The 24,290-nt window shown below is 29.9% G+C and overlaps 1 protein-coding gene across 10 annotated transcripts in view; it reads right to left on the bottom strand.

Moving 5' to 3' along the window:
* Nucleotides 1-24,290, bottom strand: part of LOC107443893 (uncharacterized) — a 273,621-nt gene that overhangs the window by 148,432 nt on the left and 100,899 nt on the right. For all 10 annotated transcript variants that reach the window (XR_011636254.2, XR_011636255.2, XR_002376833.4 and 7 more), the window contains exon 2: nt 22,780-22,861. The gene's annotated coding sequence lies outside the window, so the exon portion shown is untranslated. The remainder of the gene's footprint in view (nt 1-22,779; nt 22,862-24,290) is intronic.

Here is a 24,290-nt window from a genome sequence, read left to right as displayed (position 1 = left end):
ATTCTCATCGATGCAGTATAGATCACAAGATATTTGATGAACTACTTATTGTTACGATTCTTCTCTCTCTGCTAAATTTCTTGAAATATTTGGGTTTTTTGAACAGGCTTACATAAACTGAGAAGAAAAAAAAGAAAGAAACTGCCAGATTTTAAGAAAGGTTTCGATAAATTGCAATTTACAAATGGTTCTCAGATTTCTCCTCCTCTTCAAGTATTTGAATGATTTTACATAAGCTCTGATAGCGTTAAGAAAAATGAGTCGCAAGTTTTTTTTTCACATTAAGAAAGATTTTAATTTTAGTTTGCTCTTTAATTGAGTGTTGAGACCGTATTTTATGGACTCTTTCTCTCGATCTGCTTTCTTTTTAATAAATTCCACGAAGTATTTTTGTGTTTACATAAACTGGTAATATAGGAGGGAAATTTATTTATTTTTCTGCTGAAGGAAGGTTTTGTGAAAAGGCAATTTTAACTGGTTCTAATTCATTTCAGTCGTCCATTTTTTATACATATATATATATATATATATATATATATATATATATATATATATATATATATATATATATATATATATATATATATATATATATATATATATATATATATATATATATATATATATATATATATATATATATATATATATATTATTGAAAAACTATTCAACGTCTGTAGAAATGATATAGATTGAATTTTCATGTTTGACAATGTTTAAAATGAAGTGTAGTAATTTAATAAATGTCATTATTAAAAAACTACATTTCGTCTAATAAGTGGGTCTAATTATCATAATACATACTAATATAATGCTTGATATAATAAATATTCTATATTTATATAATATATCGTCTCATTTACATGTCTCATGGAACCCATGGATACAGGAACGTAAACACATTAAAAACAATAAAGCTGTATAGAGTATCACGTGATAATTTAGATTTTACATAGAATCTTAGAGTGCGAGTCTAATAATATGGCCCCAGGGAATGTAGAGTAAAAATAGCCCTAAATCATTTCGCTTTGATTTTTTTAATCACTTACTTATATCAAGTTAGGTATGTAAAGAAAGCTCTTTCCATTGTGGCCACAACAAGGATTATAATAACTCATTCAGATCTTTCAAAATCAAAGCAAACATAAAGAAGTAAACATTGCTCTACTAACGTTTGCAATAACATATTTCAATTCAGTATTTATAATTTTGTATAAAATATTATTGTCAGATCGAAAGAATTAAGAACGAAACTAAATCTATCTTGCAGAATATATATATCGGAAAACAAAAGAATATTCGTCAAAATGAATGAAATAATTTTTATTCTCAGGATTCAGAGTTAACCTAATTCTCGAAAGCAGCACTGTTAGAATATTATTCTATCATCTAGAGCTGGTACAAGGTTTGGGTCTTTAAAAATGCGACCACAAATGAAGTACTAATTGGAAAAAGCCTTCCTTAAAGACGAGTAACATAATCCCCTTTATTTAATCCTTCATTATTTGAAAAGAATTCCTTGTTTCTTAATTTAATCATCCCCTATTTCAATTAAGTATCCTCTTTTTCTCTTACATCAACAATCCCAAATCAAAATAGAACCCCCCCCCCTATTTCAAATAATTTAATTTCAAGGAATCATTTTCATAATTATTTTATAAATTATTGAGTAAACATTTTCGTCTTTACATATTCCCATAAGTAGAATAAGTTGTGGTGCATAGTATTAATCTGTTTTTACCAAAATAATTATTTAAAAATAACAAAAAGAATGCTTGTATTCAACTGCGATTCATTTTCTGGGTTGCAGATCAGATTATAATAACGCTTAAATATAGGTTGAAAGATTATTTTATATCTAAGTTGCACAAATATCTATTAATTTTTAGCTAGAATTAAATATTTTGAAAGGAACTATAAATGTTAACGAGAAAAGGAGGTATAAGTAGGTTTACTTGAATAAAATATTTTTACTCTGCATCCATCATTTTCAAGGACCTGGATTTAGTTCCATTAGTACAGAGCGGTCAATAATTTTCTTTCCACTCTTATAAGTAATAATTTATTTACAGAAGGTAAAAACAGTATCGAGCAAATTTAAGAAATTTTGCTGTTGGACAGAGGCTAGTTATAGCATTTTTAATGGTGGCCATTTTTTCAAAAAATACACTACAAAATCAGTTTTAGAGGTATTTCTATACTCTCTGTAGCATTAGAAATATAAAATATATATACAAATAAAATGAAATTTCTTCCTCAAGAACTGAAAATTTTACAAATTTTAAATTAATAAGAAAATTGTATTTTAATACTTTAAGACGGTCATTTTCAAGCATTTCTAAAGCATATCACATACGAGGTTCATTTCTAAAATTGGAAAAATTTTAAGGAACAAGCGTGAGGTAACGTCATTTACAGTACATTGTAAAATACTCGTTTTGCAGTCAAACCCCGCTACAGTGAACCTTCAAGGGACCGACATTTCGGTTCGCTATAACCGGGAGCTCACTCTATCCACACTGGAAACAATTTTAAATCATTTTTCCGCTCCCTTTTATGACACATTATTTAAATAAATGACCGAGAAAAATAAAATACAAAAATGAATAAAAAACAATATGCAATAACAAAAAATGCGTTCACTTTTATTTTTTACTCTTCGTCTTGTGTATAAAAAAAACTGAGGGATGGCCTTTATTGAGGGATGGGAGATAGAACAAGAAAAAAATGCTACATTCCACTCAATAGATGGTTTTAAAAATTGGTACATAAATTTTATGTAGAAATTTCTAAATTACTAAAAAATGAAGAAGAAAAATAATCAGTCGAAGTCAGAAAAAGTTCATACTATCCGTGCACTGTCACTGTAAACCATATGTTCACTATAACGGAGTTTGACTGTAATTCCATTTTTATTGAAAAAATAAAACTCACCCATTTCGGATGAAAAAAGTGGCGATTGAGTGGTGACCAAAGAATTGCCACTTAGTTGCCGGTAATCATTTTGCCCCACAATGGAAAGCATCATAAAATGAAAAAAATTGAATAATTGTAAATGGTTAAAGTATGACGGATAGTTTTAAAATTTTCTTTCTTTCAAACAGTGAAAAGAGGAAAAAAGGTTCAGCTCATTTAAAATTTTGCTGACAAATTATTGAATGAACTATGAAATTGAAAAGCGTTCGTTTTTTTTATATTTTTTTTATTTCTATACTCAGTGGGAAACATAAAAGTGAAAAAAAAAAATATTGTTAAGATTAATAGCGAAATACTTCGAAAAACGTCTTCCAATTTATAGCGATATTCTATTTTTGATCACCTAATAGAAAATTACACCACAACTTTATGAAAAAAAAAGCGCGAGAAAATATTTTTATCACCTCGTTGCAACCTCGTAGCAGCATCCGTCCTCCAGAACGATTTAAAAATATTTATCAGCTTGGTTCTTCCTCCCTGCGCTCCTATCCGACTGTCGCCCACCCCAAAAATGTATTTTTTTCTCTCCCTAAAGCACACAAGCAGAAATATAGATAAAAAGGACTTTCATAACGGGACACATTTCCGGAGTTATCAGAACACCCCTCATCTTGGGTGTTCTGCATACGGAAGGAAGAAGGAATTGAATTAGCCGCTGCTTCTTTCTTTCTCTAGACTGTTTCCTGCTCCTACCCTTCTACCCCCCTCGATTGTCGGGTACACAGAGAAGGTGGATTCTAAAAACAAAAGCTGTCCTCATTATTCAGCAGAAGCCAATACCTCCCTCGCATCATCATTAGCGTTTTCCTTTCCCCCCCAACTCTTATAGAAGGGAGGTCTCTATCTTTTAACATCACCCTATCCAACCTAACACGTACCATGTTTCACGAACAGGAAGAAAAAAAAAACTGTTCAAACTTAGTTTGGCAGTTTATGGGATAGCAACTAAAATAACAAAAACCAACAGTCTGGAAAAATAAAAATATTTGAAAACCTTCCACCTTTTTCGAACGGGGACGGCCTATTCGTCGTTTTCAAAAAAGTAAAATGCTTTCCGAAAGTATTGTTATCGGACCACAAATTTATTGACTCGGTTTATGCCTTTGTTTTATTTTTTTTTACTCTTTTTTTTTACTAAAATCTTTGTGCCTCTTTTTTTATTTCTTCGTCATACTTTTAAAACGAGTTCTATTTTTAATTCTGAACGATAGATTTAAATGAAAGTGTTTAAAAGCTGTAGATGAAGAAAAAAAAATGTAAGGATAACAAACTGCAGCCATGGAAGATAAAGTGGAATCGTTAAAAAGGAGGAAAAAATTGACCTCTTTTTTTTATTAAATGAATATTTAATATGAAGAAGTAGCCAACCGTTAATGAGCATTTTAACAGTTTATAAAATAGTTGTAAAATGCATTTTCTTCAATTTTTAACTGAAATTTTTTATTTAATTTTATGAGAATTTCAAAGATGCACTCAGCATTTTGAACACATTATTTCAAAATGCGCTCATAAGGAATGGGACATAATATAAAATGCGCGCATAAAGAATGACGAATTCAATAGAATCAATATATGCGCATTTCAGAAATGGTTAAAAACAGACATATAAGAAACTGGACATTTTCAATGTTAAACAACGCCTACATTACTCTTTAAAAAGGCGGGTAACAAATCAGTATGAAAATGTTCTTGATTTCATTTCTCGACAGAAAGCCTTAAACTGAAACATCTTGAACAATTGTTTTCACGCTGTTGAATATCTAGACGTCATCACGTTTTCAGTCGATTTTAACGCCTTTTTCTCACCTCAAAAATGTTTATCAGGAAATTATATTTATTTGGATTTAACACAACTTTATTCCATTTTTTAAGCTATTTATTCTTTAATTAAAAAAAAGAATGTTTAAATTATTTCTAACAAATAGTTCATTTCCGTGGAAGACCTTAAAGAAAGTAATACTGAAATAGAAATTAAATATAGGTATATCGAAGACTATTAAATTAAAGATTCTTTTAACAAATAGAAGGCTATAAGTAGGAGGAAAGGAAATGAAAGAAAAATGAAGGTTTAAAGAAAGAAAAAAAGGTTTACAATTCAGGAAAAATAGATTCCTATTCAGTAAAAAATGTAGTTTAAATGATGAAATTCTCTTTTATTCTAAACTCAAGAAGTATTTATGGGATTTCTCTGATCCCATATCTCAAACATAAACTCGCCAAATTAATGAATAATAAAATTAAAAGTGAAAAAAAGAAAAATATCAAACAGCAGCGGTCGCCATAACAACGCATGGAATAACGACGCATGCGCACTGCATGGTCCCGTATCTTAAAAATAAACTCACCAACTTAACGCATAACAAAATTAAAAGTGAAAAAAAAAATTTAAAAAATATATCAAACAGTAGCAATCACCATAGCAACGCATACACACTGTTTACTATTACTCTTGAATACAGTGCGGACGCCATAAAATCTAAAACAAGACCCATTTTTCCATGGTCCGTACAAATATATCTAAATTTTGTCAGTTGTGCGAGTGTTTTATATATTAAGATTTCTCGAACGAATAAAGTAGTTATCGCTTGTTTATTGGTTTAGATAAAAATTTCCCCAAATTTCAAACTTCCTGAATTTAAATAACGACAATGAAATTGTCTCTCAAACTACGATATCATTTATTAATTGTTCTTAAGTGAGGAGAATTTTCCAGGAAATTATCGCGTATCCTGAGGAGAGAGATCCACCTTTTCCGATAGGTGAGAACGATCAAAAAATAAATAAATATTATCAGGATAAAAACGACCCTTCATAGCAGGTGAGGAAGAAAAAAAAAAATCCTTCCTTTCCTTCTGTAGAATTCTTAGATTGAAGATAAGTTGGAAAGGCGATACTTCCGACGTTTTGGCTTCCTTATCTTGGTTGCTTCTTAGCAGGAAGTCAAAAGCATCATTTCTAGAAGGTTCCTCTCTCCCTCGAGTGCTTCCTCTCTCGGGGAGGAAGAAGGGGGTGGGGTTGTAAGGCTCTCTCTTCCTTCCGATTCCTTAAAGTAAATTAAAGCTTCTTAATATGTCATTTTAATTTGAGACTTCCTACCAACATACCCGATACTTTGTCAAAAGAGGTTTAAAGAAAATTCGATTTAATAATTTGTCGAGATAACGATATTTCTTGATTATTTCTGACGTAAAAACAATGACACAAAGTGATGTTTTAATTATTTTTTGAAAAGGAGCGATACAATTTGAATTAAAAAGAGTCGCCATTTTGAGTGCTCATGAGAGTTTCGTAGGCAATTAAAATCGCGAGGGAAAAAATTCAGGCAGAATGATCCAAAAAAACAATCAAAATTTTTTAAAAAAACTTTTCAGAGAAAGAGAGAGATAGATAGAAATGAGCTGTTTGTTACGTTCTGCTTAGTGAAGGATTTATTTCTCACCAAGTTTCGAAACTAGTTACAAAGTGCGTCGACAGATGGCATTGCTAAATGTGTGAAATGTTTTAAAATAACCACTATTTTAGGGCTGTCTAACAATAATAGTAATTGATTTCTTTTCAAATGTTACAGTTGGAATGATCTGGGACATGAGTCAGTTGCGCAATTTTTGATTAACTTAATAACTAATTTTGAAATTTGGTGAGAATAAATTTCTGGTTTCCAAATCAAAGCATTGCATCATTTTATTCTTGCATTTTTTAAAAAAAAAAAAAAAAGGAATCTCCACTGGGCATGCACTGTATTTCTATAGCCTCCCCTTTTCTCCTATATATATATATGTTACGGTGAAACACCGAAATCTGGAGAATGTCGACATTCACTCGCTTGGTGTATGTCCGAAATATTTGCTAAATACCCTTATTAAATTTTTCTGAAAAAGTTCGTTTCTCTACAATATTTAAAACAATACATTCTTGCATAGGTTTATATCAAAGCACTTGTGTTCGTAATTTATACTTGCATCTAATTTAATAATAATAAAAAAATAAAAATATCGCATTAAAAACAAGATAAATGCTTAGTAAAATGCTATACAATTTTCAGTAGTTCTCTGCAGTATACTTTTATTGCATTTTATGTTTGTTTTTAAACAAATTTTGGGGAGTGGAGGATATTTTTCCTGTACTTTACTTTAATACAGTATATGTAGGTTTCTAGAATTATTATACCGGTATCCAGAAGATTTCAGATGGGGTTTTTTTTCGGAATGTATTCTTAGGTTTTTAGTTATATTGTTTACAGTAATTTTTGGCTTTTAGTTATATTGCTTACTGTATTTATTGGTTTCTTGATATATTTTTTTCATATTCATAGGTTTTTTAAACATACATATTTTTTAGGAATTACTACGCTTTTAGTTATTTTTATCGAAATTCTATGCTATGTAGATAATTATTTTTATCGGAATACTTACGTTGTTAGATATATTATTTTTAACGTAAGAATGGCTATTGTTTAGACTTCAATATTTGATGTGAGTCTTAAATTACAGGCAATTTTTTCAACCTAATAATAGTTTTTCAATAATCTAATGAATAGAACGCATTATAATGAAGAGTTTAAAAAATTTGAAAATTATTCAGTGTTATTTAATAAGGAACACATTTAGGAAAAAAAAATGTTAGAAAAAAAAAACGTGTAGCAAATAAAAAGTCATTTATCATAATCTGGTTATCTCTTAACGGAATTCCACAATGGATCGAGTAACATAAAAAGAAACTGAAAGATTAGTTAATCGACTATAATTACTCATCTTTAATCAATTCTCATGACTCGCTCACAAAATCTTCAAACTTTATTTTTTTAATAATAAATATTCATAATTTGCAAACTAAACGTGAGACTTTTTTTTTATGAAGTAGTAAATAAAGAATTACGCACTCTCCATGCTTGAAAAATTTATAAAAATTTTAAAACAATTTTACCTTAGATTTCTTTTTTCGGATAAGTTTGATTGTGAAATTTGCTTATAATAAATGAAAAAAAAATTTTTTTTTTCTATTTTAAATTGGGAGATTTTTCAACATGTTCAGAGAGGAGAAAAAATTGTCAGGTTGGTTCGGTAAAGAAATTATGGCTGGTGTTGCAATCAAAATGGTGTATTGATGTCACAGCGTAGTCATTCGTAGTGATAGCTTTGATCTTTAAAACTGGCAGAAAAATGATTCTTTTTCTCAAACTACATCGATAATCTGAAAACAATAATCGGGCACTCGTTAAAGTAAAAATCTTAGAATGAACAACAGAAAATTTTCCGACATAATATTTCATGGCTGTCTAAATAATCAACACCTAATTTAATAGTATCAAACAGTCGAAAGAATCGAGCGATTTTACATAAAAATCATGTTCAGCTTATACGCATTTCTTTCACTGCACTACGATTAAACCTAATATATCGATACAGACAATGAATAAAGCGACTCATCTGGATTCACGACCCTTGTTTTATTATCCAGATGAGAGACTATTTTGACTTAAGGTTCGTGATCGCGTGAATTAGTTAAGAACTCAAAATCCTTCCAATAGGGCAGTAGAGGGGTCTTTAAGTCTCCAAAACCCATCTTCAGATTTTCTTTCTTTTTTTTTTTTTTTTACTTTGATATTTGCCTTCTTTTATTCTTTTTTTCCTTCCCTCCAACTTGAGATTTACAAGTGAGGAAAAACACGTTTTGCCTTTCTTACTCTTCCCCCCCCACTCCCTTTCTCTTTCCCACCCCCCCTATCTGTAAAACTCAGCCGCTGACCCATCACGTGACAACCGGGAGGGGATATGTGGGGATGGGAGGAGGGGGGATGGTGGTGGATTTCGCAGAGACGTGTACCGTTGGAACCATTAGGGCTTCGACGTGATGGTCGTGGGTGGGTGGAGGAGGGGGGGAGGTTCCAGTGAACAAAATCAGTTGAAGGGGGGGGGGTCGAAAGGAAGAGAAGGAGAGCTATGATGGAAATCGATCGGACCCAGGCTTGGTTGAGTAGAATGGCAAGTCCAATGGTCAAAACACTCTCCCCACTGATTTTTTCCTCCAACAATTTAAGCACCCAATTTCGAGAAAAGTAGTGCGGTTTGCATAGGTATACTGCGAAGGTAATCAGTTGTGAAGGGTTAGAAATAAAGCCTTCATGAAAAATTCTCTCCCCCAAATAATTGAAAGTTTCGCGAAAATTGAGTACAGGTAAATTCATGTCCCAAATGCTGAATTTTTAAATACAGTCAAACCCCGTTAGAGTGAACCTTCAAGGGACCGGTTCACTATAACCGGGAGATCACTCTATCCGTACTTCAAACAATTTTAACTCCTCCCTTTTCTGATACATTATTTAAATAAATGACCCATAAAATGAAACACAAAAATGTTTAAGAATCAACATGTAGTCACAAAATAGGTTGTTAAATTTACTACTTTTAGTCTTGAGTACAAAAATGTTAGGGATGGCCTTTATTGAGGGATGAGATAGAACAAGAAGAAAATGCTACATTCCACTCAATAGATGGTTTTAAAAATTGGTACATAAATTTTATGTAGAAATTTCTAAATTACTAAAAAATGAAGAAGAAAAATAATCAGTCGAAGTCAGAAAAAAGTTCATACTCTTCTTTTGGTTCACTTTATCCACAAAAAATATAAGTGTATAGCAAGAGCGAATATTTCGTTCATTATATCCGGGAGTTCGCTATAAACGATGTTCACTGTATAAAAACATCTAAATCTCGATCAAGTTTTTTAACCTTCACCCTCTAGAAAAAAAGGATTTCCATCAGTCCACTCTGGGAGAAACACTATTTCTCTGCATATGCACTCTACCGGCAGTGAAACACTTTTACAGAGTAGTAAACTCCTTTTTTATAAACTCATTTTTTTTTATTTCCCTAAATCACGAACGACTATTTGATCAAGAGTGACTAAAAACCTATAATCTTTAAATAAAAATAAATAAAATAAAATCTGATTAAATAAGCGAATGATAGAGTCATTCCCGAACGTGATAGTCACTCCAGGAGAAGCTAGGATGAAATAACACTTTTTAGCGAATGATAAATACTTAACTTATGAGTTTATTTTACTGTTATCCGTGATTGCCTATTCAAAAATGAATCCATTTCTTGCCTATCTCTGTGTTGGGCATGAAAATTGGGCAAAGTAGCACAAACTATCTAAATGAAGAAAAGTCATGGCTTTTTTAAAGAATTGCATTCCTTCAACTCAATTTCAATATTTACAAATATTGAAAATTGTTCATTGATATCGATGATTTTCAAAGTAGTGAAAAGTACCGCCAAGTTGGATATTTCCAACTAAATATTAATTTTTAAAATATATATCCAGTCCTTGACCAAATGATGAGACTCACTATGAGAAATATTAATTATCAGGTGATATAGCTTTATTGTTTTGACGAGACTGTTTGCACTTGTTTACGAGAGTGTGTCAATGGGTTCAATTTTAGACGATATATTATATAAATATAGAAAATTAATTATACCGGGTATCATATTAGTATATTAATTAGACCAAATGATGAGACGCACTGTAGTGTTTTAATAATGTCATGATTTGCACGAGGCAATACTTTTATATTTAAACATGCATGTCATGGATTTTTATTCGGGAGAGTTTTTATATACTTCCTGTTTGTATTTATTTTTAAAGTATTGCATGACACTGTTAACCCATTGATACTGGAGAGTAAACAAATGTTTCATCAGTGTGAAAACAATAAAGCTGTATAGAGTATCACCACCTGATAATTATAATTTTACATAGAATCTTAGAGTGCGAGTCTAATAATATGGTCAGGAACTGTACATAAAATATTTTTTTCCGTTTTAAAGTTAAATAAAATATTTTTAGCCTGATAAGTCTTAGTAAGATGGTCAGTAATATAAAGCAAAAAAAAAAAAAAGACGTTACTTTATTTCTCACAAAAGCCTCAAAAATTAGACATTTTTCAAATTGATCAAGTTCTAAAACTACTCGAACAAAAAACAAAGTACCTCTCAGAAGTTGTGTTTTGAATACATTTCTGTTAGTGATTCTTTTAGAATTTTTCAATAGTGTTTTCATTCTCCAAAATATTCTTGAATTTTATAATTTTTTCTATAATTTTTCATATTCAAGCAATACAGTTTAATATTTCGAATAAAAATTTAACCCTAATTATAGCTGTGATAGATTTCGATGAACGGATACCACTAGTTGATTCATTGCTGTTCTGTGAAAAGCCGGAAAAGCTGTACTTTTGCCGATCGGGAGAGCTGTACTAAGTTCACGGTCGTGGTTGCTCCTGTGTTGCCTTTAGCAGTCGAGTGAATGCGTTGTACGTTGTATGTGATGGAGACTGAGTAGCAACATCGCGAAGAGGTGGATAATGTCGCAGTCACACATTGCAAGTCAACTGTTCAATGTGGATCATCCACTTAAGTAGGCGTGTTCAGATCGAAGTGGGCGTTACTGTCAAGATAGGCGAGTTCCTATCAAAGTGGGAGATTCTGTCAAGGTAGGCGTGTTCACATCACGTCCGAAGGTCACCCATGTGGGGAGAGTAGATGTCAACCATGAGAAGGTATCCCAACATAGAATCGAGTGAACATGTCTTATATGCTAAGAGATTGCAATTGTATTTTTGTAGTGGCCGATACACAAGTGCTCCTTAAACTAATACAATTACTAAAATGGACTCAAATAATAAACCGCATAAGTTATTCCAAAGATTACTATTTTACAACAGACTGTCCTTTAGCCATTGTTTCTAAATAAGTGCACTTCTGGAACTTTCATTAGATATACACAAACATATTGCTTAGATGTAAACCGTGATTTCTTTTTTTTTTTATTTTTTATAACGAAATGCATTTTTTTTAATAATTTGAAACTGGGGTTTATAACTATGTTTTTTTTTTCAAGGCATTCAATTACTTTTTTTAAAATTCTTTTTAAAATACCGGGGACTCAAGGGTGTGTGCCAATCAGAGCGTAAAATCTAAAGTGTGTTGAAATATTTATTTTTGATTATATTCTTTTGAAGTTATTGAAAAGTCTTAATTATCTGACCAGGTTAAATGAAAAAAAAACATACGAGAGAAAAATGTAAAAGGTTAATAAATGTATTATTTTTTAAAAAAAAAATTCTTGTTTTATTTTCGATAACTAAAAGAATAAAGCTAAAATACATCTCATTATGATTGCAGCCAAATATTTTAACCTCTTTAAAATTACTTTCCAAATTCGATACATAAAATCAATTTTGAATTTTAATATTTCTTTCTCCGTTCAGAAAAGCTGATTATTTACTAAAAGGGAAGAAAAAGAATAAACAATCTTTTCTGAAGAATACTTTACGAACAGAATTAAGTTTTCCTGTTCTGTTTATAACATTTACGGAGATGAAATTTCGACGACGGGGGCCCCAAATTTCAATTTAAATTAAAAGCACTAATAAAATAAGTTGGACTCTAAAAATTAGATTAGGGTGGCGGCGCTATTTCCAATTTAGCCTTTGAAGGGCCCTTCGGGGCCGCATTTTATTAGCTCAAAGGCAATTAGGTTTGCTGCTTTTCTTTTGTTTTTCCACCAAAAGGATTCATTTGATAACTTTCGAACAAATGACGTGGCACTCCTTTCGACAACCCCTTTTGGTAAACACCTTTCGATTTTCTTGGAAGGAAAAATAAAGAAATTTCTTTTTCCATCAGAAATTCGCTTTCAAATTAGGCGGATTATATGAAGGATTCTCTTTTAAGAGAAATTCTTCTAAGAATGGTAATCAAATTAGTTTAACTGCCACCCTTGCAGAAATATGTCAAAAATTGCAAAAGGAATTTCCGAAGATTTTTGGCAAATCACGTTTGGTTCTAAAATCAGTTCGGACTACATTTGAAAAGCCGTCTAATTATCTATTCATTGTTGTCTTAACGAGAATATTGTTTTATTTTAATTAAAAAGCAATATTTAAATTTAAAATGAAATCACACATTACATTTTATATTATACTTCCGTAAAAAATAAAATCGAACTTATTTTAACTCTTGTAACTTCAAAACTAATAATTCTCTTTATGTCGTTTCGATCTCATTCGATTTACAGTAAATAAATACGTATACATTGTTTAACTAACACTTTAATATGCGTAAGTAAGATACAGTACATCTATAAAAAAAAGATTTTAAGCTATTACTATCAATTTGGTTGAATTTCAGCGTAAAAACATCAGAAACAATGCCATCCAAGATAATTAGATGTGAGCAAGAGCAATATTAAAAAAGAACCACAAAAAATTGTCCCATTACACTACTTCTTTTTACGAAAAAAATAATAATTTTTTTAAAATTCAATTTTTTTAGGAATTATCAAACCAATTTTGCTCAAATTTTTTGCCATGTGAAATTAGATACTTTAAAATGATGTAAAAAACTATATACCGAACATTTTAAAAATGTTCCGACTACTATAAAATAAAATAATAAAAAATATAACATTTATTTTTTGCGTGAAATTGTCTTTTGATAAACTAATTTTACAATTGTATAAAATTTTTTTTTATTTAGCTTAAAAAGTTTTTGAGATATAGCGAAATAGACTAAAAGTTAAATTAACATTAAGGAGCCCAAACTTTGGATCTCTCTCCTGACCCAAATTATGGGAACCCTATTTCTCAGATTGCTGCTTGTATTTTGGAGGTCAGAAATCCTATAAAGAAAGGTATGTTTATTCAAAGTTTTTGTGTCTGATTTCGCAACTTAAAATACTTTCTACACTAATTAATTAACATAATGTAGGTCAACCCCTCGAATTATTAAGACTGAGCCCTAGAACGCTTATTAGATGAAAAGTTATTCAGGGTTGTCTGTTTTTTTAGGGCACTGTACATGTGATAAATATATTTAGGACGCGAGTTACTGGTTTTTATTTTCTGTCTTAAATATTGTCTGGGTGACTAGTAAAATACGTTGTTATAACAAAACAGTTCAAATTAGAGTTCATTTGATTAATCCTAGAATTGCATCTTTGTTTATCTGCACATCCATGTATTTGACACATATAAGTTTTCATAACTTCTGTTATATAAGTTGTATTAACATGGGCATGCCTTATTCGATTCAGCGCTAAAAAAGTGCATCGAAACAACCTTATCTAGATAGTAACTTTTTTCTTTGCCTCGCAAGTCTAGACTGAAACTGCAGTTTTAGATATTCGTATAGAGCTTAAATCACACATCATTCCTTTAATCATTTCTGGATTCAGGTTTTACAGTTACTTTTTTGTAGCAGCTCACTGTTTGGTACTAGTAAATTTTGACCCTCAAACTATAAGAAAGTAGCCTTTTTTCGAATGATCTTTGACCTTCCATGCAAAGGTCCAACTGAAAGTATTCAAGTCTTAATAGCTCGTGTGAAAGTGATAGAAAGTATTAGAACATGAAATAACGGTCAGTACCGTGATTTACCAGTTTCTCAAAAAGAATTAAGTCTGTATGTTTTTCTCAAATTTGTAGAGGATGTAGAGTTTTTACTCTCTATAACTTTGCAAAAAACAAGTTTCTAATAGTTTTACATAAAGAACATATTCTGAAAGTTTCAACCTTATCAAAAATGCCTAAATTGCCCGACTCTTAAAAAAAAAAAAAAAAGAAGACAAGCGTTTAAGCAAAATTGTTTAATTTTGCAGGAAAGCTACAACTTTTAATGCGTCCCTCCTCGAATGCATTACATGAAAGTAGTAAATTGTTATTATATATTCTTTTAGATGAATAATAAATATTTTTGTGCATTTCAAAGAACAGGAATCCGTTCCGATCTAAAAAACGGATGACATTACATGTAAACAAAGATAATAAAAAAAATCATCGGTGATCAATAAATGAAAAAAATATTACGTACAAAAAAAAAAAAAAAAAAAAAAGAGGGGGAAAATAGAAAAAGGGGAGAAACAAAATTCAAGTGTATTTCTGGGTCATGAAATTTTCTAAATGGAACCAAATTTTTCTAAAGATGAGAGATTGCAAATAATTTTACCTATAAGAGTGGATTAGAATTGTTTCCATAGATTTAATGTTCATCATTAAATCATCGGGTTCAGTTACGCTATTATGTTTATCAATGTGGATTCGTTATGCTATCGTGTTTATCAATGTTTTAACGTGAGATTGCTTTCTTCTACTTTATACTATATTTTAACGTAAGAATGCTTTATTCTACCCTCTTAATTGCTGGTTAATAAATAGTGCTCTTCAACCTGAGCATTTAATGATTTAAATTCAAGTATTTTCATTAAAATAACATAAGAAACCTAATCAGAATTTCACCATTAACACATACCATTACGTAATATATACCTATTTTTACCATAGTCGGGCAAATGACCGGACTTTGTTTCTTGACTGAATGCATGAAATATGGATGTTAGGAAGAAAATAAACTAAAATAACTTTATCATAATTAAACAAAATTGTATAGTGCCAATTTTTATGTATTACAAACACAAAGAATAAGAATTTTTAATTCATAGCTCAACTCCATTTTTACATATACATGGTGCTTCCATTGTACATTTTCGGCAAACCTATTTCTTCTAATGATTATTACTTCTATAATTCTTATAATTATTCTTCTAATTAATATTATTTCTACCAACAATTTGTGCTGTCTCGATTGTTTCGTCATTTTTCTGGGTAAAAACTAACAGTTAATTAGAAATGAAGTAAAGCTATCCAAATGAAATATAAGCTACTTGCCAATTTGACACTTTTTCAGACAGAAAAATGCCCATCTAGAATTTCAGGTACTTTCTTGAAATTTGAATTCGCAGTTATTCTGATTGAACTCACCACGCAACGGTCTTTGTAGAAAAGTGCAGAACTCATCGAATGCAATACGTTGAACACGCATGACATCGTCATTTCTGATCCAATAACCTTATAAAGCAATACATTGTTCTCTCGGTCAAATGACCGGTTGTGGTAGAAATTCGTATACGACACGTATTATTCGAAACAAATAAAATATTTAAAAAAAATAGAATATTGAGTGTATGTAATTGTTAGAAAAAGTCACGAAGTCAAACGTGCAAAAACGATAAGATGATAAGCGCATTTTCGATGCAAAAGTTCTTGTACGGTCATTTGACCGGTTATGGTATGTTTAGTGTTAAAAATGTGCATCTTTTCAAACGTAACTTATAAATAGAAGGCAAAAGAAAAAAATAATAATTTCTAAAAAATTAAAAAAGAAGATGCCTCTCCTACTTTAGAGTAGGTCAAACGAGAGCAGAGGCCCAATAAAATTGCCGACAAAAAGAAGGGAGTAATTGCCCCTTCTCTGTCAAGACTCGAAAACCTATGTTGAGAAAATTTTTAGCGTTGCATAAAAGAGGACTGGGAAGAAGAGAGCAAACGAACAAAATAATAACACTAAAAAGAAAAACTAGTACACATCTTGTAGTTAGTGAAATAACAGGCAGGGGTGTTGTTATGTGCACACCACGAAATGCATGCACGCATGTGTGAGGAATGTGTGTATCAAACACAGAAAGAAAAAGGCTTTCCGCTTCAGCGTCGCTGGTTGCCTCGTTAGGGATGGAAGGTGTGTGTGGAGGGGGGGTGGAGGGCTGCTGGCTGATGATAACGTTAGAATCGATGAGAGAGAGGAGGCTTCCACTTTTAATTTCGACCTGAAGCCGCAGCCTTTGAATCCTCTACCTAGTACCGAACATCCTGGGGCAATTTAATACCAGTCCCTTGTGCCTTGGGGACGATGGAGGGGAGGGGGTGGGAAGAATTTTAAGGAAAAGGAGGAAATCCTCTTCTTTATCTGAAAGGTACAGCAGAAAGCGTGCAAGATCAAGGAATTTAAGTTCCTCTCTAATGAATTGAGAAGGCACGCTACCCTCTTTGTTTTTTCATCTTCGGCTAGTTTGTTAAAAAGCATTTTTTTTTTTGTCTTTTTTTTTCTGACGCCGCATTATGTAAACATAGGATTTTGATAAAATTCTGATGTCGACCGGTTTATTTGAAAAAAAAATGTTTTGATCAAATCATGTTTTATGGAGGCATTTATTAGATATTGCTTAGTCAAATCCAGCTTGTATCGGAATTGGACTTCCTCTCTGCAGTCTATTAGACGCACTTCTATGTAAAATCTTAATTATCAGGTGATACTCTATAGCTTTATTGTTTTTATGCGACTGAAACCGGTTTGCACTTGTTTACGTTCGTGTATCAATGGGTTAACAATGTCATGCAATGCGTTAAAAATAAATACAAATAAGAAGCATATGAAAAATCTCCCGAATAAAAACCCTTTACATGTATGTTTGAATATAAGAGTATTGCCTATAAACTCGTGCTAATCATGTCATTATTAAAATATTACAGTTCGTCTCATCATTTGATCACATTATTAAAATATACTCATATAATACCTGATGTAATAAATATTCCATAGTTATATATTACATATAGTCTCATCTATCCAATGTCATGATTGTTCATCAAACCTTATTTTCTTGGCCAACGCCAAAAATATATATGGCCAACCTAAAGGCTACTTAGAAAGTTGCTAGAAACTTTTTACATTTTTAAGATATTCAAATCAGGCTTTTTTTTTTCATAAGTTAACGAAATACGATTCAAAACGAAGTTATGAAAAGACAATTTTAAATATTTTCCCCGCATGCGCTGTGTGAAAGGAATACTTTACTTCCTCATATCATGCGCGATTTTTAACGATTTTTTTTATAAATTTTAAAACAATATTTTTATAATTAGTTAAAAATTACTCTAAAAAACATCAAACATTACCATCAAAAACATTTTTTTTTCATTTCTTATTTATTGCTATTCCTTTTAAAAGCTATAAACTTCATTGATATGTATGAGAAACTGTACGACACCTTAAAATTACAAAATAATTATCGAAGCATTTCTAGAGAAATATGACAAAAGTGAAGTTAGTACAGAATTATTAAAACAATTTTATACTATTTCGTTTTTTTTTCATCTAATTCAATTCTATACTAACATAATTCTATAATAACACATTTAACTCATTTTGTCCAACATGACATACACATGATTATTTGAGCTTACCTTAAAAGCAATTTATTTCTTCTCTTTTGTATATTCTATTTATTTGTTAAATACTATCTTCTAGTATATGCTAGTTAAAACTTGTTTTTTGCTTTAAAAATAGTATTTTAAATCAATTACATCGACTTTGACTAGGATTTCAATTGGATACAGTTTTTCTAATATATATATATATATATATATATATATATATATATATATATATATATATATATATATATATATATATATATATATATATTATACAATAGACTAATATTATATAGAATTTCGTATATATTTAAGCATTTTTCTCCAGATCATATGATTGGCAATAGAACCAGGATCATCGTTAATACCTTAAGTTGAATGTAGTTTGTAAAATAATAGCTTGATTTTTCTAATTGACTTTCATCTTCTTGTTACGTAATTATAAGAGAATCATATTATCACGGTTTATAATAAAACAGAACAATAACGTTGATAATTATTTGAATGATAATTATTATAATATTGATAATTATTGAATGACAATTATTTAAAAATATAGTATAAGTTACTTTTAGATAGAACATTAAATTATATACAAGGTAACGATTTTACTAAATGGAATACTTAGAATAAATATCTGTATTCAAATTTCCAGATCTACCGTAACGAGGGTAACGAAAAAAACACAATAATAAATTTTTTTAAAGAAAAAAAATTTAATAAACATTTGTTTATGCATTACACAAGTTTTTATATTTGATAGTACTCAAAATGTCGTAAATAGTTTGTATAAGTAAAAAACCAAATTAAATTAAATTTTAGTAAATTTGTTAAGAAAAAAAATCTTTAAAATGTAAAGAAACTCCATAAATTTTTTTTAAAGAAGATGCTTTTAACTTTCAATTAACTTCAATTTAAAAAATTTTTTTTTTCGTCTAAGAGAAAATATTCATTTTTTTTTAAAATTGCTATTTGTATTATTCAATAAATATACTTTAATTTTTTCCATGTTTTTTCTTATTATTTGAATTTTTTCCTCATATTTAAAAAAAAATGCAACAAGCTTTAAGTTTTTCAAAAAACAATTGATTTATTTCTGAGTGTTTTATATTATGGTTTATCAGTTAGGATGAAAATATTCCAATCCATTACTAATAAATTGATTTTAATAATATGTTGGATCTCTACTAATATATTAAACATGCATTCAAAAACGTCGATGAAAAGGTGATATTGTGAAAGAGAATAAAACTGCTTCATCAATTTGTTTTCCATTCTCATTTATTTTAAATTTAAGATGCCCACCAAAAATATGTTAGGCGAATGATGTGTATTCAAGTCAGCAGAGGTGTACTGCACCTGTACTGCAAACCAGCAATTGAACCATAAATTAAGAGGAATGTTCTTTTTTATTATTAGGTATGAATTATATTAAATAAGTTTTTTGTCGTTTAAATAGCCGAAAACGCATTATTTCGTCACAGCAAAATACATGTCTTTATTAATAAAAACGATCGGGGTATGATTATTATCGAAATAACCAGAAGTTTTTAAAAAGAAAAAAAAAACTTGCAAAATCAAAAATACATCAATGCATAACAAAACTAAGGTTTGCATCCTACGATGGTCTATGCAAGAACGAATCAAACATCCTCTTTTTTATTTTCATATAAAAGTTGTTTTTATTTGCAATAAAAATTAAACTTATTTTTCGATTGCTAATTTATATTTTTAAAAAAATATATTTTAGCAAATACAATTAGAAGAATAAGTTTTATTTGAGAACTCCAATTTTTTTGGCATTGTACTGATTTCTGTACTTTTACAGATTTTAAAAAGAAAATAAATTTTTTAAAAAAAAGTGGATGATTTTTATGAGTTAATAATTTTTCGATTCACTTTTCGAATATAAATGTTATTGAAAAATCTAATTTGGTCATTCATAAGTCAAAAAATTGACACTTTCATTTCTAATATAAAATATACCCAATTATTTCCACCACTGCCAAATAGCGAAAATTAAATAAAAGTATAACGAATTAAATTTATAAACAAATAAATTTATAAACAAATAAATTTATAAACAAATAAAAACATACAATAAAGCAAGATATCAAAAGAAAAAAAAAAGGAAAAAGTAGATGCCATTATTAAAAATCAGGATGATCTCTCAGTAATTCCTGCCAAAAACATTTAAAGAGATCCTTATTACTAGCACCTGCTGTGTAGAGAGAGTCTGCTGCTGCTTTCCCCTTATCATTCTCTAATTTCCATACCTTTTTTTCTCCTTTTATTTTCTCTCCCTCCCCCTCTTCATCTTTTGGCACACTTTTCTTGCTCTTTAAATAAATCTACCTTCCCCACCCCTCCCACCTTTGTGACCCACCCAATTTGTGGATTATTAACGAGCTCTTTTTAAACACAGTTTGTTTACAGGAAGATTATGCCCGCCGTTTTCTTGTAGCTTCGGCCGCTACACGACACTTAAACGATTTCCTACCTCCTCCCACCCTCTCACTCCCCCCCACTTTGTTCCTTCAACTCATTTAACAACACCTCCCCCGCATTCCCCCGGCCTTTTAGAAAAGAGAGTTGGGGGGCGATGAAGGGGGATGCAACATAAAAAATCTCCCCCCCCCCCCAAGAGCGGTGATCCATAATTCCTTTGGTTTAGCCCTAGTACTTATAATTTGCGTAAATTGTTTCTTCTTAGTTTAGTTCTTAGAGGTTTTTAAATGTTCATCCGATGATCGGTTAAAGTTTAATATATTTTTTTTTTAGTTTGTATTATTAATTCTTCATCTAAAATGACTTCGTTTAGATTATCAATTTACTTTTTCTTTTTTCATACGAAAAAATGAAATTCGCTATGACATATTAAATGTGATTCAAAATGTACCAAATGTCACGATTTTTTTAAAAATAATATTACTGCATAAGGGTGATAATTTATCTTTTTTTTTTTAAATTATAAATTAACGCAATTTAGGAATAGAACACATCCAAAATCCCTTTTTGCGATAGTTTTATACAAGGATTAATTGTCATAATCTTAATATCACCGCCAAATGACATATTGCGGAACTTTACAATTTAATGCGCGGTTTAAAACCGAAATATTTATAAAGTTTTGCTAGGAACTAGGAATCAGTCTGCAAAACAAAAGTTTAGAATTCTGTATTCAAACCTGATGTGATATTTTAAGTTTTTGCACTTACGTTATTGTATATTTAATAAATAATAAAAATATTAAATATTTTAAAATGATGATCATTGCAGGTGGTCTCGTTATTATGTTTATTATTTATGCAATTAAAAACATTGTAATTGCTATAATCATAAAAAGTATAAAATTAAAAAAATTTCATTTAATACAAAATATAACATGACTGTTTAATAACTGTGATATTTCTCCGAATCTATTTTCCTTAAACTATCATTTTTTATATTCTTATCTTATCTTTATTTTATTCTTACTCTTTATACCGCAAAAAATGTACAGTAGTTACTTCAAATATTATATAATTTCGCAAGAGAAGCAAACTTTCTTTGCGATTTCTATAGCGAACAAACGAAATCAGATGAAAATAAAATCTTGGAAGTTCCTTTCTGTAAATAATGCTTTTCTGCAACAGCAGTATAGTGGGAGAAAAGACGCATTTACAAACCAGAATAGAGTAAATTTTTTTCTTCTGTTTTCAGTTGCAAAACTTAATTTTAAACAATCTTTTTTAATAAATTATTGCACAGAAACTGCATTTTTTTAGATTTAAATAGTGGGTAAAAACATGTAAATTGCTAACTTGAATATTTTTATTTAAAAAATATTAAAAAAAAGAAGGAACTATAACTTCTCCCTACTATTTCTGTACTTTATTCAACACCAAAATGATGATATAAATGTCTATAAGAAATGCAAATTTAGCATCACTAATGTGCAACCCAGTAGTAAAGTAAAATTTTTAAATTATGTTTCAAAATATACTTTCATAGTTTTGTTATGAAATATCAGATAAATTTACATTTTTAAATAATTATATTTTCCGAGGAAAATTAAATTGTTTGTATAAATTTATTTTTATCAGGCAAATTTTGAAGATAAAACTATTTAAAAATTTATTTAAGGTTATTATTAATGTGGCTTTGAACAGAGGTTAACCTTTTTTAACTCGAAAACCTCCTCTAAAATTCGAAGGATTTTGTCAAGCTCACAGCATTGTGCGTCGTAACAGGTAAGAAAACAAACTTTATTTTTAACATTCGTTTAGTTTGTTAACGAAAAAATGATTGTCATAAAATATCTTAGTCAATAGTTATTTAGTCACTTAGACAATTCTATTGTTTTTATCTGCACGTGTAGCGCAAGAATAATATGTTTACTGAAAAAACAAATATTTTGAATTTGTGGGCTAATAGTTATCGACCCTGTAAACCTTCATCTATGAAAAGGTACCCTTTTATAGAATCGAGTTAACATGTCTTATATACTAGTGAATTGGAATTATATTTTTGCAGTGGTAGACACACTACAAACTTATTTAGAATACCAATTGTGAATACATAAAAAAATATATTTATGTTCAGAAACAAAATTCTGTAATTTCAATTTATGATTCTATGTGTGGTGGGAAATCACCCGTTAAGTATCATCCATGTTGTAGTTTTAGTCGGAAAAACTGTACTACACATCGCAAGATACGTCGTTAAATTCAATAGAAAAATAGTAGAAAAAGTTTTTTTTTTCCACTCACCTTTAAAAGCGTCATGTGAATGTTTATGACGATTCCATACTTAACTTCAAAAAAATGTGGAGATTTTTCACGCGGAAGCAACCTAAAAAAATAAGAACATATCGTTATTGGGTGACCATTTTATCGTCTACTATATGAATATGTACTGGTATAAGTGACGGTATTAAGTACAAAAAAAAATATTTCTTAAATATTTCTGTTACAATATATTAAACTTTATTTAAAATTTTGAATTAAATCGCAAATGTTGTTGCCGTTATCGTAAGCTATCAAGGCATTAGGGGTGCTCTTGTTTTTCAGTAGGCCAAAAATTCGACTTCCGTCATACCAGTTTATAGGGCGGACCCATTCACGCATTCATCCGCAGATGGTAATTTTGACCTGAACCAGAGAACGATAGATCTCCAATCCAGTACCCCCAGAGGCATAATTTGTTATAGGAATGGAGGACTTTGTGACCCGACTGAGACATTTATTGCAGGGGAAGTCTTCGGTCGGCTGTTATTGATCTCACGAACGGGAGTCTAGCGTTCTACCGACCAGGCTATCCCCCATTACACAGCACCTTTATAGAGCCTTTGTGTTAATGAATTAGTTTTTAATGGGTAGGAGTAAAAATATAATAAATTAGTATGAAATGCCTTACAAAATAACAGCGTAATGTCTCATGAAAATCTGTCATTTTTAATGTCTCATGATCTATTGCTTTTTGAGAGCATCTATAAGTGTTTTGAAACTGCTTTTATTGATTTACAGCCAGTTTTCTTGGAAAAAATGAAAGAGCATTTCAATATGGAAAAGATTTCAGATTTTCAGAAAAAATCTGGTTATTTTTATTATAGTATAAAAGGAAAGTTATCGCTGCATATATTTATTCATTAGTTTAAATAATATTCCCTTATATAATATCTTGAATAATATCTCTCGCACCGGAAAATAGTTTATCATAAAAAAAAAGATAAATTTATCTCGCCAATTTTAATACGAGTGAAGAAAATAATTATTTTGACACATTGTTGTTAAGATTATTATGGAGTTAATTATATGCATCAACCTTATGTTAATTACAAACATACGAGTGATTTACTTGAGAGAGAAATACTTCAAAAATTATTAAGGTAGAAAGAGTCTACATGTTTCGAGCATTCAAAATAAAAGCACCCATTCTCAAGATCCACCGGATGTTAATGATGAAAGCAAAACAGATTTGAAAATAAAAGCTCAAAGTTGTCAACGAAAAAAAAAGTCACATAGTAGTATAAATTGAAATTTCTATTTTTTACTTTTTCGTTGGCAACATTGCGTTTTTAAAAAAAAATCTATTTGGGTATCTTCAATAACATCCTGAGAGTTTTGAAAAAAGCCATTGTTTTGAGTCCTCGAAACATGTTGACCCTCTTCATAATTTATGATGGGTGCATTTCCATTTCTGAAGATATGTTATGCAAGCAATAGTTGATTTTTTATTTAGACATTTAGTTTAGGATAAGGATTATTGCACGGATTTTCTT

This window comes from Parasteatoda tepidariorum, chromosome 2 (assembly GCF_982258835.1).
Source record: "Parasteatoda tepidariorum strain Cologne lab strain chromosome 2, Ptep-v5.0, whole genome shotgun sequence".
Taxonomy (NCBI): domain Eukaryota; kingdom Metazoa; phylum Arthropoda; class Arachnida; order Araneae; family Theridiidae; genus Parasteatoda; species Parasteatoda tepidariorum.
Note: the sequence above shows the minus strand (reverse complement) of the source record. Positions and strands in the feature narration are given on the sequence as shown.